The sequence below is a fragment of the Lotus japonicus genome, chromosome 4 (assembly GCF_012489685.1).
Source record: "Lotus japonicus ecotype B-129 chromosome 4, LjGifu_v1.2".
Taxonomy (NCBI): domain Eukaryota; kingdom Viridiplantae; phylum Streptophyta; class Magnoliopsida; order Fabales; family Fabaceae; genus Lotus; species Lotus japonicus.
Genome location: NC_080044.1, coordinates 36722739 through 36739661, shown reverse-complemented (window position 1 = coordinate 36739661; position 16923 = coordinate 36722739).

Below are 16923 nucleotides of genomic sequence, written 5' to 3'. Positions count from 1 at the left end.
AAATAGAGCATGTCTTTGCTTGCAACAACTATGAGGAGGACCAAAAGGTGAAACTTGCAGCTGCTCACTTTTCAGACTATGCTCTTGTTTGGTGGAATAAGTTTGCAAAAGAGAGATTGAGAAATGAGGAGCCAGCGGTGGAAACATGGGCTGAAATGAAACGAATCATGAGGAAAAGATATGTCCCTTCAAGCCATGCTAGGGATGTAAAATTTAAACTTCAAAAACTTACCCAAGGCAGCAAGAGTGTTGAGGAGTATTACAAAGAACTTGAGGTGCTTATGTTGCAAGCCAATCTTGAGGAGGATGAAGAGGTAACCATGATTCGATTTATTAATGGTTTATCTAATGATGTTAGAGATATTGTAGAACTTCAGGAATATGTAGACATGGAAGAATTGCTGCACAAGGCCACTAAAGTTGAGCAACAACTCAAAAGGAAAGGGCTTGCAAGGAAGAGTTCTACCAATTCCAATTCATCTTGGAGAGACAGAATGAAGAATGAAGGGCCGAGCACCCTTAGCAAACCAGCCACCAAACCACAAGCTTCAGCTTCTTCAAAACCTCTTGAACAACCATCCAAAAAGAGCAAAGAGGTCAAGTGCTTCAAATGCCAAGGTATGGGACATTATGCTTATGAATGTGCCTCCAAAAAGACCATGATTCTTAAGGATGATGGAGACTACACCAGTGAGTCCGAAGGAGAACAAAGTGAAGAAGAAGAGGAGGCAGCCATGAATGGTGAACTGTTGATGATCCGAAGAATGCTTGGTAGCCAACAAAAGCCAAAGAAAGAAAGCCAAAGAGAGAATATCTTTCACACAAGATGTTCTGTCAATGGGCAGATTTGCTTGATGATTGTTGATGGCGGGAGCTGTACTAATGTGGCTAGTGAAAGAATGGTGGAGAAGCTGAACCTGGTCACAAAACCACATCCTTGGCCATACAAACTTCAATGGCTCAGCCACTATGGAGAAATACAAGTAAGTAAGCAAGTTGAAGTTGACTTTTCCATTGGCAAATACAGGGATAAGGTTCTTTGTGATGTTGTTCCCATGGAGGCTAGTCACATACTGCTGGGAAGACCATGGCAATATGACACCAACTCTGATCATAATGGCAGCACCAACAAGATCTCATTCCAACATCATGGCCAGAAAATTACGCTCAAACCTTTGAGCCCTAGGGAGGTGCGTGAGGATCAAAAGAAAATGAGAGAAAAGATTGAACAAGAGAGAAAAGAAAAGAGTGAGACACTTGAGAGAAAGCAAAAAGAAAAGAGTGAAACACTTGAGAGAGAGCAAAAAGAAAAGAGTGAAATACTTGAGAGAAAAGAAATTTGTTTGATCAAAAAGAGAGAGGTGAAAAGGATGATAGCTTCAAAACAGATCCTATACTTGATGTTTTGCAAAAATCAGATTTTGAACACTAACACTTTTGAAAATTTTGAGCTGCCTTCTAGTGTTAAATCTCTTTTGCAGGATTATGAGGATGTGTTTCCAACAAGTGTTCCAAGTGGTCTACCACCACTGAGAGGAATTGAGCATCAAATTGATCTCATTCCGGGAGCTTCTTTGCCTAATAGGCCAGCATATAGAAGCAACCCACAAGAAACCACTGAAATTCAAAGACAAGTGGAAGAACTCTTGAACAAAGGGTGGGTAAGAAATAGCATGAGTCCTTGTGCTGTACCGGTGATTTTGGTACCAAAGAAAGATGGGACTTGGAGAATGTGCTCTGATTGTAGAGCCTTGAATAACATCACCATTAAGTATAGGCACCCTATTCCTAGACTTGATGATTTGCTTGATGAATTGCATGGAGCATGTTATTTTTCTAAAATTGATTTGAAAAGTGGTTACAATCAGATAAGGATAAAAGAAGGGGATGAATGGAAAACTGCTTTCAAAACTAAATATGGTTTGTATGAATGGTTGGTTATGCCTTTTGGTTTAACTAATGCACCTAGTACTTTTATGAGACTAATGAACCATGTTTTGAGGGAATTCATTGGGAAATTTGTGGTTGTGTACTTTGATGATATTTTGGTCTATAGCACTACTCTTGAGCTGCATGTTGAGCACTTAAGATCCGTCTTGAGTATGCTTAGAAAGGAACAATTGTTTGCCAATCTTGAGAAATGCACTTTTTGCACTGACCATGTTGTGTTTCTTGGTTTTGTTGTGAGTTCGAAAGGAGTGCAGGTTGATGAGGAAAAGATCAAAGCCATTCAAGAGTGGCCCACTCCTAAATCCGTGGGTGATGTAAGAAGTTTTCATGGCTTGGCCAGTTTCTACAGGAGGTTTGTAAAGGACTTTAGTACCTTGGCAGCACCCCTAAATGAAGTGGTGAAAAAGAATGTGGGTTTTCATTGGGGAAAGAATCAAGAAGAGGCCTTTGCTGCCCTAAAGCATAAGCTTACCCATGCACCTATACTTGCTTTACCTAACTTTGCTAAATCTTTTGAACTTGAATGTGATGCTTCAAATGTAGGTATTGGTGCTGTGTTGCTTCAAGAAGGCCACCCAATTGCTTATTTTAGTGAAAAGTTAAGCGGAGCTGCCCTTAACTATTCTACTTATGATAAGGAATTGTATGCTTTGGTGAGAGCTTTGAAGACTTGGCAGCATTATCTTTTGCCCAAGGAATTCGTGATTCATAGTGATCATGAGTCGCTGAAATACTTGAAGGGGCAAGGTAAGTTGAACAAAAGGCATGCCAAATGGGTTGAATTTTTGGAACAATTTCCCTATGTCATAAAACACAAAAAAGGGAAAAGTAACATTGTGGCTGATGCTTTATCCAGGAGACACGTGTTGCTTTCCATGTTAGAGACTAAATTGCTAGGACTTGAACATGTGAAAGAAATGTATGAAATAGATGATAACTTTGCTAAAATTTTTGTGGCTTGTGAGAAAGTTTCTCAAAATGGATTTTATAGGCACAATGGATTTTTATTTAAGGAAAACAGGTTGTGTGTGCCTAAAAGTTCCATTAGAGAACTGCTTGTTAAAGAATCCCATGCTGGGGGATTAATGGGTCATTTTGGAGTCCAAAAGACTCTAGAAACTTTACAGGAACATTTCTATTGGCCCAAAATGAAACATGATGTGATCAAGTTTTGTGAACATTGCATTGTTTGCAAGAAGGCTAAGTCTAAGGTGATGCCACATGGTTTGTATACTTCTTTGCCAATCCCTGAATACCCTTGGGTTGACTTGTCTATGGACTTTGTTTTAGGCCTCCCTAGAACAAAGAATGGTAAGGATTCCATTTTTGTGGTTGTTGATAGGTTTTCAAAAATGGCTCACTTTAGTCCTTGCAGGAAAGCTGATGATGCTTGTCACGTCGCTGATTTGTTCTTTAAAGAAGTTGTAAGACTTCATGGGATGCCTAGAAGCATAGTTAGTGATAGGGACACCAAGTTCCTAAGTCACTTCTGGAGGACTTTATGGGGGAAGTTAGGCACTAAACTTTTGTTCTCTACCACTTGCCACCCACAAACTGATGGGCAAACTGAGGTGGTTAATAGGACCCTAGGCACCTTGCTTAGGACTGTCCTTAAGGCCAATTTAAAGGCTTGGGAGGCGTGTTTGCCTCATGTTGAATTTGCTTACAATAGGGCTGTCCATAGCACTACCAATTGCTCCCCATTTGAAGTAGTGTATGGATTTAACCCTTTGACTCCTCTTGATTTATTGCCTATGCCTAACATTTCTGTTTTCAAGCACAAGGAAGGACAGGGCAAAGCTGAATATGTCAAGAAGATGCATGAGCGTGTGAAGGCTCAAATTGAGAGAAAGAATGAGAGTTATGCTAGGCAAGCTAACAAGGGAAGAAAGGAGGTGGTGTTCCAACCCGGAGATTGGGTTTGGGTGCACATGAGGAAGGAAAGGTTTCCAGAACAAAGGAAATCCAAACTCCAACCTAGAGGGGATGGACCTTTTCAAGTGCTTGAGAGAGTCAATAACAATGCCTACAAAATAGAGCTTCCAGGTGAGTATAACATCAGCTCAACCTTTAATGTCTCTGATTTATCTCTCTTCGATACAGATGGAGGAGACTTTGATTTGAGGTCAAATCCTTTTCAAGAGGGAGGGAATGATGAGGACAAGGACAAGGACAAGGGTCATGGAGCACTAAAAGGACTTGGAGGACCAATGACAAGGGCTAGAGCTAAAAAGGCCAAAGAGACTCTTCAGCAAGTAGTGGCAACCATTCTTGAAGACAAAGTGGTAGAAGAGATGGAACCAAAAATCATGATGATCATTCAGGCCCAAGAAGAAGAGCCAGCCCACGCATAGGGGCTGCCATGTGATGCTTTGTTTTATTTTATTTCAATAAAGATGCAAATGACCAATTGAATAAGTTGGATCCAAATGCATTATGTTGCTGAATTTTATTTTAGTGTGTTTAATCCACTTTAAGTGGTGTGTGTGTGCATGGGGCGCATGAAGGGCTTAAAGGGAGGGACCCATTCCTTTCTTAAAACTCTTTGAATGTGTTTGAATTTGAATAAGTTCTGAATGGAGGAGTTACATCAGCAAAGTCAAAGGATTGAAGAGCTTTCAAAGGCAAGAATGGAGTTACAAAGACAACGAAATTAAGTGCATAAAGAGCATTGAATGCTATGTTCCCTGGTCAGAATAACAGTCAAGAAAGGGAGTTACATGAAGCAATCAGCCACTAAATACACGTTCAGGGCTGAAGCATATCACTATCTTCCTCTTTTAATTTGTAACTCCTAGCCTAGGATTCTTCTAGAGAAATTACACCTCATCATTTTTTTGTAACTAGGCTGAATTTCCTTCTTCTTTATAAGGACCACTCCTTCAATGTAATAGACAGATTATGAATGAATAAGATTATTTTTTCTGAGTTAGTTCAGTTTGTTGAGAGTGATTCTCATATCCCTTGAGTGATTCAAGACCCTGACTTATCAAAGGTTTGCCACCACCTTTGTGTGACGTCTGCACTTCCATATCCATAAAGTTCCATTCCAATTCTGTCCATCTTTTCCTTGCACGAAATTCTTCTTTGTTTTCCCCTTCGATTTCTGATTTCTCAAGTCCTAAAATCATCCTAGACGATCCATCAAGCCCTTGCATCAACTTGGGGCATATCACAGTACCACCCTCCTTAAAATAGTTTCCTCCTTGAAACTACCACGAAAAGGCACACCATGCTTCAGTTGCGCCACTCTGATACTTCTCGCAATCCGACATGTTATTCCTATGCTGACTCCTCAATTGTCTCAACGCATAGGCGACTGCCTTCTTTTGTTGCATCATCACACAACCACGTCCATTGTGAGAAGCATCATAGTAAACTTCATAAGGTTCATCTGCCCATGGCAATACTGACACTGGTGCAGTCGTCAAACGCTTCTTCAACTCTTGAAAACTAGCTTCGCACTCCTCCGTCCAAGCGAACAATTGATTCCTTCGAGTAAGTTGTGTCAAGGGTCCCATCAACTTCGAGAAACCTTTGATGAAACGCCGATAGTAGCCAGGCAAACCCACAAAGCTCTTGATGTCGGTAGCAGTCTTTGGTTGTTCCCACGCCATAATGGGTTCAATACTACTCGGAGCGTTCATTCCAACCTCAATCTTTGGTAAGCGACAACGCTTAGTTAAAGCATACTTTTGCATCTTCCTTGCAGATGTCGGCACATAAAACCAATTTTCCAAACTTAAAGCAAGTAACGTCCTTCCATCGAGCTTGGTTCCCTTGGCCACCATGAGATGCAACATTCCAGTTTGCTTCTACCTTTAGTTCCTTGCAATCCCTCGCCAGGTGTCCTGGCTTGTTGTAGTTCCAGCAATTGGCCCACAGTGAACTTCGTAAGGGTCGCTTGCCAATGGCCTAAGCCAAATTTGTGTTAGATGGATCATGTCGTGGAGGTATCTTCCAACCTTCACGAGTTCCTCATCTAAGTTTACAGTCCACAAAACATCAAATAAGGCTTCAGAGTCTAAGGACTCTAAGGGTTGAGCATCAAGGCAATGATGCTCCGGACAATTTCACAAGTCAAGCAAACATCTTAACAAGTAAATTCTACCCAACTCTCGCGGACTCAACTCTTTGGGACCACTAACCCAAAGCTCTGGTTTTCTCAACCAAAGCTCTGATACCACTTGTAACATCCCTAAATCTCGGGGGTCACTTTATTAATCTATTTCGAAAACGTGGGTAAATTTTAGCCGAAATAAAAACTTTTTCGAAACATAGCTTACAAATAAAGAAGTAGTAACTGGAGAAATAAACTGAATAATTCATTTTATTAATAAAAGCTTTGGAAGCGTACAATGATTCTTTCAAATTACAACATAATGATTAAACTAGTGTTCGACCGCCCCGAGCCAACACAACAAGAAGGTCTCTAGGTTAGGTTCGAACCCTATAAACAAACTCAGCTCACCCCCAAGTACAGACTCAATTATCACACTCAATACCCGACTCATAGGCCGCGTGCCCTCCAAGGCCTCCTCCAACGCTCACATCCTATCCTCTCGCATCCTCGGCTCTCGCCAATCCCATAGCTGAACCATCAGTCCCGCGGTCGATGTCTCGAGCCTTGTCGTCGTCCACATCAAGCAGGTATAGGGCCGCATCTCGCCTGATCACACGCATGCTTGCTGTCTAGGCGTTAAGCGCCCCAAACAACAAACAGCAAACAAGCAAGGGTCAACTTCTAACACACACACATTATAAGTAGGGTATACTACCCTATCAATCACAAGTTCTTCCCTAAGCTAACATTCACTAGTAGGGGAACTATATTAAGTTCTAAGTTTCACAAGTATAGGGAACTATTTCATAGTTCTAAGTTATTGTTAGTCAATGCTCGTGCACATGCATGTAGACGCTTTGGATATCCATTAAGTCGATCCCTCTTGGAAAGGCAGGACGAATACGACTCCACGATCTGGGTTGGACCTCTCCAACGCACCGCTGCCCAACAGCTTGGTGATCGGGGTTGGACCTCTCCAACGCACTGTCGTTTCATGTTCGTCCTTATTCAGGGCCTCCCCTGAATGTCACCATCGACTAGCCCAGTCCAGGTCATTAGCCGTGGCCAACCAAGCCCAGTCCAAGTCATTTGGTCCACAATGCATGTCATGCAAGTCAGTCATCATCACTAGGCCCTAAACCTATTACGTTAATCTCTAATGAACAACATATCATAGCGTAATAACTTGCATGCATATCAATAAATGTAGCTAACACTCTAGGCATATAGGCATGATCATAATAACACTAGCTAACATTTATTCCATTATTATCACATAGCATATCTAGCACATATATCGTCGATAGCCTAGCATCATGCTTTCTAACATCACAATCACAAACAACTTATCTAGGCCGAGGCCGAAGTGCCCTTACTAGCATATTCATCTAGCATAATATCCTTAAGATTTGATAGTCATGCAATCACAATCAAGAATTCTAGGCCGTAGCCGAAGTGCCCTTACCTCAAAGGTACACTTTCCTAGAAGTCTCGGGTTGCTCCTTGAAGCTAGGTCTACACTTGGAAATTTCCTACCAACGAACGGACAGAGTAACGTTACTAATCGGACAATCAGATCGATCATAAGCCCATCCCCTTATTGACCATGAAATTCCACCCAAAAACCTTGAAAATCCTAAACCACTTCTTTTATAAGATCAAACATTCTTCTCTAAAACGTTTTGCTTGAAGATCATAAGAACACTTGAAGAACTTTCGAAGAAAAACATAATTTTCGCATAGATTCAATCCTCCCAAGATCAAAACCTCCTTTATAAAATCATTTGTTTGAAGTCATAAGAACAAAATAAGAACATCAAGAACTTCTTTAAGAAAAACCCTCAAATTGATAAACATCTCTAAGCAACTTGATTAAAATCATTCTCTTCTGGATTTAGCAGATCAGCTTAAGCTGCAACCACAGAGCATATTGAGAATGACCTTGCTCAAGGCTTAGAAACTAAACTAACATAAGAACAAGAAAAATAAAAAGAAGAACAAGAGAGGGAGAAGATAGAAGTCACAGCTACAATAGGGAGAGCTTGGTGAGTTGGTGTGAAGAAATGAGAGGGGGAGATGGTCTATTTATACTAGAGGTTTGGGGACAAAGCATTGAAGGGGTAATTGAATGCATTTTTCCCTCCAAAACACTTGAAAAATTCGGCCAAAGCTTGGTCAAACCAAGGGCCTCTTTGCAAATTATTTTCTAGTCCAAAACTCCCTTTAAACCCATGCTTTAATCCTCCAATTAATTGAAATTAAAACCTCAACTTTTAAGCATTCAAAAACAAGTCCTTGATGACTTTAAATGAAGGAATCTTTATTTTTAAAATAGTATTTCTAAAATCAAAACATTCAAAGCCAAGTCCCTCCATGAAAGCCTCCATTCCTTGATTTTCTCCTCCTCCATAAACACCATAAATCACCTTAAAAACATGAAAAAGACCTCACATTTCTTCCTCACTCCTCTTGGTCGCCCATTCCCTTCTTCCCTTCAGATTTTTCACTCAAAAACTCATTCAACACAAAACCAAGTCAAGGACATGTGATTAAGTGCATTAACCACCATGTTTTCCCTCTTAATGCACCATAAAATCTCAAATTTAAATTTCAAAACCTCTTCATCTTTTACATCTCCAAAAATTTGACCAAGCCTTCATTAAGGCTCCAAAAATATTTAAAAAATTATTTATTTAATGAACAATAGGTTTAAAATAATCAAATACATTTTATTTTAATAAAAACCCATTCTATTTAAATAAAACCCTCAAAAAATAGAAGAAAGGAATATTCCCTCCTGGAATATTTTTAGAAAGGCTTAATTCCGGTTTGAGCCCCTGATGTTTCATAAATGTGCGGTCTGTATCCCCTATGTTTAAAATGTGCGGTCAAACTCCCTCATGTTTCTAAAACGGTCGATTGAAGCCCTTCCGTCCATCTCTGTCAGTTGACCAAACGGAAAATGCTGACGTGTCAATTATTTAATTTATAAAATATAAGCTACTAATTGTGACGGAAATAATCCGTCACAAAACCCTTCAGCCAATACTTTTTCTTTTTCCTCACACATTTCAGCTTTCTCTCTCACCACCACCACAACATTACCACCTCCACCACCGCTCCCTTCTCAACCACACTTTTTGGCCTCTCGCTGATCAGAACTCCAACTAATCTACACACCAGAAGAAACAAAATCCCTACTAATTCCAAATTTATCTGGCTGCATATGCACAAACCAACCAGTCTTCTATATTATTTACAAATGCCAAGAATAACTATGACAAACTGATGAAGATTCTGACAATGATGAGAACCACAAAACCAAATCCAACCACACCTACATCAACATTTCAAAAGCAAGGCACGTGAATCAGAAGCAACAAACACTAAACATTTTCAAGTTGTCCATGCAAGAATAGAATTTTAGTCAAAATCTAAAAAAAAATCCCAGATTACAAAAGTGGCACCCAATAGAAAAATCACAGAAAAAAATGAAAAATAAACAAACCTGATAGTCGGCAAGCTCTGTTTTCCTGTGTTCCAACCGTGGCGCAACTAGAATCAAATCAGAGTGGAGAAAGATGAAAAATTAAAATAAAAGAGTGGCATTTTCTTTTTGGCCTCTCGCTGATCATAAGTCCAACCATGGTTTGGGTTTCCAGGTGATGATGTGGCTAACCACAGTCAAAGAAAGGTGATGACTTTACATGGTTTCCAAGGCGAGAACGAGATCTGATCTTTGATTATCCTCAATCTCGCCCTCAAATCCTCGATTCTCCTTCTTGATCTTCGATTCTCGCCAACCTCGGTTCTCAAACGACTCAAGCTTGGAAGTGGCTATGCAACAGAGAGAGAGGAAGAACTTTTTTTTTGTGATTTTGGGATTCAAGCTTCAATTCTCCCCAGATCTATTGAGTACCCAAGTCTGTTGATTTATGAGTTCTTTTGAATCCCAGATTTTATCATTGTTGTCCTGGATACGAGGATTTGAGGGAAAGTTCGAGGTTGTTGACGCAGTAGGATTTGGTGTCAGCGTTGCAGAACATATTTCTATGAAGAAGCTGGTGGCGTGGTTTGGGGTCAATGCAGAAATTGTTTGTGAAGATGAAAAGAATAAATTGTTACAACTTTGAATATATTTCTAAATTTGTTGTTTGTTAAGATGGAGATTGATCGGGGTTATGGATTTGTTGTTCAAGTTCTTGTTTTTTTTTTTTTTTTTTGAGTTGGGAGATGACTTTTAAATTTGGGAGAATTTTTTTTTTAATTAATATTCTGAAATGTGTGAGGACTATTGGCTGAACAGTTTTGTGACGGATTATTTTCGTCACCAATTAATAGCCTATATTTTATGAATTAAATAAGTGACACGTCAGCATTTTTGTTTGGTCAACTAACAGAGATAGACGGAAGGGCTTCAATCAATCGTTTTAGAAACATGAGGGAGTTTGACCGCACATTTTAAACACAGGGGATGCAGATCGCACATTTATAAAACATTCAGGGGTCCAAACTGGAATTAAGCCTTTTAGAAATATGCCCAGCACCTCCCCTTGAGGTGTGGCCCACGAAATTGTCTTCGCCGACTCGTTTCGCCAACTTATCGCCTTTGTCGGGCCGATTTTGACCTAAAAGTCGTCGTCGCAGAACCCTAGCAATATTACATTCAAAACGCTCGTAATGTCGCGTACATCGACGTCCAGACATTACTAAGACCTAATATTTACTCTAATAATAAATCACCTTTTATCAAGGCATTATATCACATATAGCACAAGTAATTCATAGAATATTATTAAATAATATTATTTAAATAATATGCCCTAAAACGGGGTCTTACAATGAACAAACTAAGAAAGATAAAGACAACTGGCGCAATCAATCAGACTCAATAGCGGAGAGGGGACGCGCGTCCAAAGATCAACGACCGGCTCAAACGTCGCGCCAACCTCGACCGGCGCCCTACCAATATGCACGGCAAGGGCCACAAAGCAATACCTAGCATAGAAATTCCCAAGCTGCTCTGGCAAATCAAGCGACACAGGGGGGAAGCGCGCCCACACAGGGGCAGCAAACAAAGTTAAACGCCTCTCTTAGTGCGATTTTACGAGCAGTTGGGCAGACAAATGCAGTTCAGTACCCAAAACCACCCAGACGACCTCCGGCGAATGTTGATATGACCAAGTGGGTGATTTTCACAAGGTTGTGGGCCACACCACAGATAATTGTTGGACATTACGCAAGGAGATTGAGCGGTTGATCAAAGCTCGACACTTAGAAAATTTTGTGTCAAATGAACCCGCCCAAACTGAGGCAGCTAAGGCCACTGAGGCGGGAACTTCAAAAGGCAAGGAGGTGGTTGAAGATTTGGGTGTACCCGCAGGGTCATGCTCCTCAATCGCTGGAGGATTTGGCGGCGAGCGATTATCTAGCAAAGGGAGGAAAAGGTATGTGAAAGCGGTGAATTCGGTGCACAAGGCCTATGAAGAGGAATGTTGGTTGAACCACACTCCTATTACTTTTACACCTCAGGACGTTGATCATGTTACTCCACATGATAATGATCCTATTGTGGTGACACTCCGAGTTAAGAACTATGTTACTAAAAAGGTCTTTTTAGACCAAGGAAGCTCTGCAGACATCATATATGGCGATGCATTTGAAAGATTGGGTTTAAAAGAATCAGACTTAAAGCCTCCGGCAAGGGGACCCCCTCTCCCCCTACCTTTTGGTTTTGCGTATGGAAAGGTTCAGTTCTTCAATCTCTATAGTAGTGAATGAGGGACGGTGGAATCCTATTACTACTGTGAGAAATGGCCCTGGTTTGACTCACTTGTTCTTTGCGAATGATGTGCTTCATTTTGTCAGAGCTAAAAAGAATCAGGTTCGTCTGTTGAAACAAATGTTAGATGATTTTTGCTTGGCTTCTAGGCTTAAATTAAATGTGGCGAAGTCCAAAATTCTAGGGTACCCGGGGCTGTCCAACGTTAAGAAGGTTGGGTTCACGGATATTGTGGGCTTTCTCTTCACTACTGATATAGGTAGGTACCTAGGCTTTCCTATTTTTCAACGACGGGTGAGAAAGGAGGATTTTAATTTTGTCCTGGATCGCATGAAGGGTGGCTGGCTGATTGGAATTGCAAACTTCTCAATAGAGCAGGTAGAATTACTCTTGCGCAATCTGTCCTTTTGGCTATGCGTTGCATCAGCCAGGTTTGGTTTCCTCAGAGGGTGTGTGATAGTATAGATACCCTAGTCAAGAAGTTCATTTGGAAGGATAAAGATGGTTGGGGCTTGCATTTAGTTGGTTGGGACCGTGTTGCTCGCCCCAAAATGTTGGGTGGCCTGGACTTGAGGACTGCTAGAGATCATAATGTGGCTCTGCTAGGAAAGGGAGTGTGGCAAATGGTGTGTGGAATGGACAAACCCTGGGTAAACCTACTACGAGCAGCTTATTTTCCATATGAAAACTTTCTATCAGCAAACAACAAATTGGGATCCTCTGTGTGGAATGCTTTTCAGACCTCAAAACCGTTTGTAGCCTCTGGTATGAACTTTGAAGTTAGGAATGGTGCTTCTTCCTTCTGGTATTCAGCTTGGAATGCCTTAGGGCCTCTCTGCCAGCAAGTTATTTTTGTGGATGTGCATGACTTGGAACTTCGGGTGAGGGTTGTGTGGAATGGAACAACTTGGAATTTTGACAGATTATGGACCTTACTTCCCTATGACATTAAAACGTTTATCAGCTCTCTTACCATGCGTTTGAACCCCCGGGCTGTTGATGGAATCTATTGGGAGGGATGTATCTCTGGGGAATATACTGTAGGTTCGGGCTACGCTTGGATCCTCCATAATCGCTTACCCCAGGATCCTTTGGATGTTCAACACTGGTCTTGGATTTGGAGGCTTCGGATTCCCCTGAAATGTGTGATTTTTGTTGGGTTAATCTGTAAGACCCAAGATTTTAAGCTTAGGATCAGTGGAAGAGATTTCCATTTACGATTAGGGTTGATGGAATGTGAAGGGAAACCTGAACGAAAGTTTATTAAATGAAATATATTTATGAAGGAGAAAGTTCAGGAAAAGTTCAAGGATTGCATTATGATCGATAAAAGTTATAGCACGAACGTTTTACGCTTAAACCTAGGTCAGAAACCCTAGTATATAGCTAATTTTCACTTTTAGGCACGACGGAAGTTAATTCCAAAAATCTTCAGAGAAATGTTAGAACTTCTCTTTTTCCATATATCACAATCGTTTCGAGGCGAAACTCTAGGATCTACGAACGTCCGATTCCAATCATCGGAAGTTTGCCGAAACCGAAACCCTGGTATTTCGAAAACCCTAGAATTTCTCGACAATGAAGACTTTTTCTATTCAGAGCTTCAAATGAATATTCTACACGAGTACACCCATTTCTCTTGATGATTTCAATCTTTCTTCAGAAGGAAGTTTTCCATTCTGACATTCGATGCAAAAAGCAACTTATCGGGTAAAATAGTTTTACACCGACTTTGCACCGACTTTGCATTAGTTGCCAAAAATACAAGGAGACATCTTCTTAGCTTAGGAATTCCTTTGCCAAAACCTATCTTAGAATTCATGGAGAATGATGCCGGAAAAATCAGATTCGCGAAACTTTCATTTTCCCGCGAATTACCATTTTCTATATATAGCAAGCAAGTGAGAAAAAAACACAAAACTCCTCCATTTTCCCTCTCAAGGCCGTGAGTTCATCAAGGAAGAAGGAGAAGAAGATTTTGTTCAATTCTTGCTTGATCGTTGATCAATCAGTTGCTACTTCAAGGCTTCGAGGTATAGTCGCTAATCCTTACCTCTGATCGCTTTTTCCATAGCTTTTCTGTAGAGTTTTCTGAGTGGATAGTTTATGGGTTTTTGCAAAACTATCCTGAATCTTTCATTTCTGATTCTAAACCTCTTCTATATGTGCCCAAGATCACTTCTGCCGGGTTAGATTTTCCGTTATGTCGCCGGAATTCCGCCGGAATCAATTTTAGCCTTAAATACCCATTTTTGGAGTTTTTGAGGTAAAGCTTCAACCTTTAGGCTGAAAACTATCGCCTTAGCTTAGTGCTAGTAGGATTAGTTGTCATAAACGTCGTTGGTGACGTCCCTGCAAAATTTTATTTTTGGGATTTCAGTTTTGAAAATCCTAAGTTAAAAATCATGACCAAAATACCCCTGCGACAGTTTTTGATCCGATAATTTTTCCGAGTTCAGAATACCCTTAGTTACGGCTTATGAAAGCATAGGAACCAAGTTTGATCGAAGAAAAATCGAGCCCCATAATTACCCAAAGTGGCCGAGCCCTATTAAGGGGGAGGAGGAAAATTTCCTTTTCCGAAAACTTGTCTTTCGCGCTAGATTATCGTACCTTAGAGTATAGATTACTTCGAGTAACCTTAGTAAGTATCGATAGCTTAGTTTTCGATAGATTCTAATAGTATTTCTGTGGTTTTGCTCTAAAGGTGATTTTGAGGAATTCCCAGAGGAGCAAGGCTTTGATTGTGAACAAGTGTTAGGAGATCGTCCCACAGGTGAGGGCTTCTCACTGAATCTCTAGTTAATGCTTAGGGTCGATGTTTCGACATTGTTTACTGTTTATGCACTGGAATTGTGTGTGAATGGAAAATGTTTTCTGAGGCTTCGGCTGACAATGTAGATGATGCATCTACTGAATGTTTTTGATGAGTGAATGACATGCTAAGTGCTAATTGGGTAATTTAGGATGTGTGGTGCATGCCTTATATGCTAGGTGCTATGTGGTTATGGCTTAAGATATTGACATATGACATGTTGATTGATTATGATGAGTTAATTCTGCTTTTGCACTATAATCTGAGTTTCTGAACGGTGAGAAAAGCGGGCAGGTCATGCCGATTTTATTTTGAGAGTTTTGAGGAAGCTTGAAAGGACGAATGAGATTCGGGCCTTGTTATGATATTTATGGATCGAGACATTCTCTGGAGTCATTTGGGGGATTAGGAGATCCCGAGAACTTATAGGAATTTCGATAAGACTAAAAAGGATATTATTTTGAAAAGAAAACTCATAAGACATTAAACAACCTCTAAACCTTTAAGTAATGGTAATAACCTCGAAGGAAGGCATTGGAAGTCAAATCATAGTTTTGGAAAAGCGAGGAGTGTCGTCGGATCCAAGTGTTGAGGAGTTTGGTAAGTTCTGAGTATGTTGGTACTCCTTCGCTCGTTGAGCAGTTTGTTAGTCATCCAAGGGATGAGCCGAGAAGCTTCACTGAGGCGTGAGACCTTGTGAATGCGGGATACTCCACTGAGGCGTGAGACCTTGTGGAAAGCATGGAACTCCACTGAGGCGTGAGACCTTGTGAGAGCATGAAACTTCACTGAAGCGTGAGACTTCGTGAGAGTATTGATGACCCGAAGAGTCATCGTGAGCGGTAGTCACTCAGGCACGCGTGAGTCCGTATGTTCAATCCGAGGGATTGGATCGATTCAGCGATTGCCATTTTACCTCGCGTGAATCCGTATGTTCAATCCGAGGGATTGGATCGATTCAGCGATAGCCTTTCGACTCGCGCGGATCCGTATGTTCAATCCGATGGATTGGATCGATTCGGCGATAGTCAATGGACACGCGCAATGTCCGTATGTTCGACTCTTTTGAGTGAACCGACTTGGCGTTGTCATTTGTTGCGTGTGCGAGTCCGTATGTTCATCCCGATGGGTTGGATCGACTCGACATGCCTAATTGTGGGAGTCGCGTGAATCCGTATGTTCAATCCGAGGGATTGGATCGATTCAGCGATAACCTTTCGACTCGCGCGGATCCGTATGTTCAATCCGATGGATTGGATCGATTCGGCGATAGTCAATGGACACGCGCAATGTCCGTATGTTCGACTCTTTTGAGTGAACCGACTTGGCGTTGTCATTTGTTGCGTGTGCGAGTCCGTATGTTCATCCCGATGGGTTGGATCGACTCGACATGCCTAATTGTGGGAGTCGCGTGAATCCGTATGTTCAATCCGAGGGATTGGATCGATTCAGCGATAACCTTTCGACTCGCGCGGATCCGTATGTTCAATCCGATGGATTGGATCGATTCGGCGATAGTCAATGGACACGCGCAATGTCCGTATGTTCGACTCTTTTGAGTGAACCGACTTGGCGTTGTCATTTGTTGCGTGTGCGAGTCCGTATGTTCATCCCGATGGGTTGGATCGACTCGACATGCCTAATTGTGGGAGTCGCGTGAATCCGTATGTTCAATCCGAGGGATTGGATCGATTCAGCGATAACCTTTCGACTCGCGCGGATCCGTATGTTCAATCCGATGGATTGGATCGATTCGGCGATAGTCAATGGACACGCGCAATGTCCGTATGTTCGACTCTTTTGAGTGAACCGACTTGGCGTTGTCATTTGTTGCGTGTGCGAGTCCGTATGTTCATCCCGATGGGTTGGATCGACTCGACATGCCTAATCGTGGGAGTTGCGTGTGCGAGTCCGTATGTTCAACCCAGGGGGTTGGATCGACTTGACATGCCTAATTGTTGGGCTATCCTGGGGATAAGTCCGGGAAACCGGTAGTTTCCGAGTATGTGATACTCTTTGCTTGTTGAGCAGTTGTGACCGTCGGATTGAGATGAGTCGGATGATCCGGAGATCATCATGAGTTACTATGTTGATGTGAAGAAGTGTCTTTTGTCGTAGAATCGACTTTACCTTAGGGTAAGCTTTTAGAGACTTTAATTTACCTAGAACACGTGGCGACGTGTCGAGTGAGAGTCGGAGACGTTGTTTGACTAATCATCCTGCATTCATGCATACTGATTTAGTTGTCGAGTGTGATTGTTATTTGTTAATCCTATTTGGAACATGTTAATTGTTATTATTGCTGTTAAGTTC